A 4,193-nucleotide genomic window follows, 5' to 3' on the forward strand; every position below is an offset into this window, starting at 1 on the left:
GATCTCTGTGAGTCTGTGTCCAGCCTGGTCTACAGAGTTGTAGAAGGTTAGCACAAAGGAGCACAAGGAAAACCAGGAAGGTTAAACACACAGGTTTGTCTCTTCCAAGGCAGATTACCCATCATCCAACTGGAGGCTGGGGAAGGGTGGCGTTTATAACCTGGTGACCCTTTGCTAGCTACACAAGGCTATAGGGCTAGGCTTCACCCCCTAGAGCCAGAATTATGTTTGTTTAGCCCAGACCCCCCTCCACCCCCATAGACCTGGAGCATAAAGCAATCCTTAGGAGAGACGCCCCTAGTGCTTATCAGCAGCCTGAGTGGCCTCTGCGATGTCTCAGGGCCACGCCGCTCCTGCCTCCCACCGCATGGAGGACCTCTGTCCTTGTCCCCTAGCTCCTTATCTTGGGCGCTGTCTCTGGGTCAACAGAAGTCATCTTTACGGAAGAAGCCATCAGTACTTTGTAAAGAGTTTGAACGTAAAACACGTCTTAAGTTTTGTTGCCGCTACGATGCTCATACACGGTGAGTGCAAGGCCAGCCAGGGGATACAGAGTGAGATCATTTCTCAAAAATACAAAACTAAGAAAATAAAAAGCAAAACACAGGACACCAGAACAAACCCGGAGTTGTCTGCATCTCGAATCTTCCTGCAACCAGAGGGCAAAGCCTCCCTGAGGCTGAGGCAGCCTCTCCGATTTTGTCCTAAAAACAAAGAACAAATGACTGGTTACTACAGATGCCTCCTGATTTTTCAGTTTCTTACTTATTTGAGACAAGGCCTCACTGCGTATCATTGGCTGGTCTTGAACTCACTGAGATCCTCCTGCCTCTGCCTCCTGAGTCCTGAGACTGAAGGTATCAGCCACCACACCCAGCTTTATTTATTTTTGACACAGGTTCTAGCTTGTAACTCTGTGTGGGCACGGATGACCCTGATCCTTCCGCCTCTTTCTCCCCAATACTGGGATCCCAGGAATACATCACCACACCCAGTTTTATGAAATACTAAAGATCAAACCCAGGGCTTCAGACGTTCCTAGCTCATTGGGAGCCTCTTGTCAAAGGCTGTAGTATTTTGGCCAGCAGTCAGTAGGCAAGCCTTCTTTCCTACACAATGCAGCCATTCTAAAGAACGCATCTTCCTCCTCCCCTTCCTCCCAGGCACAGCCCTGGGCAAGAAAAGGAGAATGCTGCAGGGCTGCTGGGAGCCTGGCCCAGGCCCCTCTCCCTTTCCACGTGCAACAGGCTCCACACTGCCCTGCCTGCGTCCCTGGAGACCTCCTTCTCTCTGTTTACTCTCAGGGAGACCTGCTGCAGGAGCATAGCAATTGCTTAGAGCTGGGACTAGTTGCTTGCGGGGATGGGGGGCGGGGAGGAGGGGGCATCTGTTCACAGGCTGTGGGGAGGCGCAGAGCTGTCTGAGAAATGACCTCTGAAGGCTCATCCTGGGTTGCTTGGCAACCAGCAAGTAGGGATTAGTGGTTTCCTGTCCCTCAAGGAGGGCAGCGTTTGAACTCAGCTTTCCCCGGGGGAAGGGAATAAGGGCAAGGTGGAGTGAAGAGCCCCCAAGACTACCTGTGTAGCTGATACTGAAGTAGCTTGGCATCACATGTGTAGCTGATACTCCAGCCTCCGGGTCATTCTCCTGAAGATCTCGGGACACTATTCTGTGAAGCCCCAGCGTCACATTGAGATGCGATGGCAGTTAGCGCTTTTACCCCTGAGGTCCAGAAGACACTGAAAAGATGAGGCTAGTCACTAAGCTGCGAGTGCCTGTGCGCCTGCTCCAGTTCTCCAGCCCTAATCAATTAGGCCTGCGGAGCGGAGTCTAACGCGCAGGGACCCGGGGGAGGGGTAGCTGGAGGCCGCAGAAGAGACTCTAGGGAACGGGCCACCTGCGCAGTGGCTCCCCTGAGCTTCCTTCCTCATCCTTATGCGAGGCTGCCAGGCACACCATGATTTTGTTCCAAGGTTAAACAGCACCCAGATCTTACAGCCCCAGCTGCCCACCCCTGGCTTCCAGTGTCTCCTGGGGCCACCAAGAAGCTGATGGGTGTGGCGGCACACAACTTTAATTTCAGAATTTGGGAGGTCGAAAGCTACTCTCAGCTATTAGTTCAAGGCCAACCTGTGCCATACGAGAGCCCACCTCAAACCAATCGGCATCTCTTCTTGACAAGTACTGTTCAAGCATATCAAAGGTAAGCAAACCTGGGTCCTAATCCAGGTTCAGCTATGAATGACGGAAGTAACAGAGAGCTGAATGAACGGAAATGCACCTCTCTGTTTCAAGGTCCAAGAATAGGGTTGGGTGTGGGGCACAAGCCTGCAAATCCAGCAAACACGAGGCGGAGGCAGGCAGAGCTCTGCAAGATGGAGGCTAGCCTGGTCTACAATCACAAAACACAGAATGTAGTCCAGGAAGATATGATAAGAGTACAGACATTAGGACCTCTTCTGCCTTCTTCCTGAACGGTCCATATTTGCCTTTTGCCGCATGGTTCAAACTGGCTGCTCCAGCTCCAGCAACCCTGTTCATCCAGTGGGAAAGAAAGGGAAGGAGGAAACGTGAGTCTTCTGCTTAAGAGAAACTAGTGAATGACACTTCACCTGGTTTCAGCACAGTCTACTGAAAGGAAAGAGTGACGACATGGTGTGTGTGTGTGTGTGTGTGTGTGTGTGTGTGTGGTGTCTATGTATGGTGTGTATGCATGTGTTACAGTTTGCAAATGATGATTTCCAGCACAGGAAGCATTCAAAGTGGCTGAAGCGGAGAGAGGAAAAGATGGAATCAGATGCAGAAGGAACGCGCGGCCCTGAGTTCAGTTAGTTCTTCCAGGGACCCGCCAAGACCGGCCAAACGAGTCGGTGTTTGCTAGACTACAGACATCCAGACCTGGCGGAACACACTGAAAGATCACCTTTGCCGTCAGGTGTCAGGGTGTAGCTGTACCCCCAGCATACCATGGCTGAAGGACAGCAAGCTCAAGGCCAGCCTTGGCTATATTGTGAAACCCTGACTCAAAAGAACAAACAAAAGGAGCTAGGGAGGTATGTTTATTATATATAATAAATAAATAAAAATTACTTATTTATTATATATAAGTACACCGTAGCTGTCTTCAGACACACTAGAAGAGGGCATCAGATCCCATTACAGATGGTTGTGAGCCACCATGTGATTGCTGGAAATTGAACTCGGGACCTCTGGAAGAGCTGTCAGTGCTCTTAACCACTGAGCCATCTCTCCAGCCCCAAATAAATAAATCTTAAAAAAAAAAAAAAAAAAAAAAAAAAAAGGTGCCTTTCTGAGACCTGGTGTTGCTTGCTGCTGGGCTCTCTCCTGTTCGCTCCTGCACCCCAGCCATGGCATTTGAAGATATTAGAAAGAGGCCCGTGGAGCCCTAAGTGGCCATTCACCGAATTCGAATCGCGCTCACCAGCCTCACCGCGGAGGCGCTGGAAAAGGACTGTGGGGACTTGATCAGGGGAGCAGAGGAAAAGAATCCGAAAGTGAAAGGACCAGTGCGCATGCGCTGAGACATTTGAGCGCCACTACCAGAAAAACACCTCGTGGAGAAGGTTCCAAGACATGGGATCGCTCCCAGATGAGGCTCCTCAAGCGACTCGTTGACTTACACAGTCCTTCTGAGACTGTTGAGCAGATCACTTCCATCAGTATCGAGCCAGAAGTGGAGGTTGAAGTCACCATTGCAGATGCCTAAGACAACTGTTGAAATAAATTGAGTTAAAAAAAAAAAAAAAAAGACACCTTGCCTTGACCTGTGCCCTCCACATGTATGTGTACACACATGCACACATATTCACACACACAAAGTGGTGTGTGAAGATCTTATGGGCCTGAGAAGTGCGGAGCCTGACCAAGCTGAAGGCTCCTGGTCTAATGATAAGGACACAGTACTGTGTGGGCTCTAGAAGTTCAGATCCCAGCAACCACATGGTGGCTCACAACTCTAACTCTAGTTCAATAGCCCCTTCTGACCTTCCCAGGTACCAGGCACTCGCAGGGTACACGTACACACATGCAGAACACTCATATAGATACAATTATTAAATATTAAAGACCTTAAAAAAGAGAACAGAAACCCATCAATGTGAACAGTTGAGAGGTGGAGCCTCCAGCTTGCCTCTTTCTTACCTTGTGTCCCCAGCCCAGCGGATGAGAACTAA

The 4,193-nt window shown here is 50.1% G+C and overlaps 1 pseudogene across 1 annotated transcript; it reads left to right on the forward strand.

Moving 5' to 3' along the window:
• Nucleotides 1-3,368: 3,368 nt before the first annotated feature.
• On the forward strand, nt 3,369-3,727 carry LOC308424636 (small ribosomal subunit protein uS10-like; annotated as a pseudogene). The gene has a single exon. The product of its transcript is annotated as a small ribosomal subunit protein uS10-like (transcript).
• The last annotated feature ends 466 nt before the right edge of the window (nt 3,728-4,193 follow it).

The sequence above is a fragment of the Micromys minutus genome, assembly GCF_963924665.1.
Source record: "Micromys minutus genome assembly, chromosome: 9".
In the NCBI taxonomy this organism is placed as follows: domain Eukaryota; kingdom Metazoa; phylum Chordata; class Mammalia; order Rodentia; family Muridae; genus Micromys; species Micromys minutus.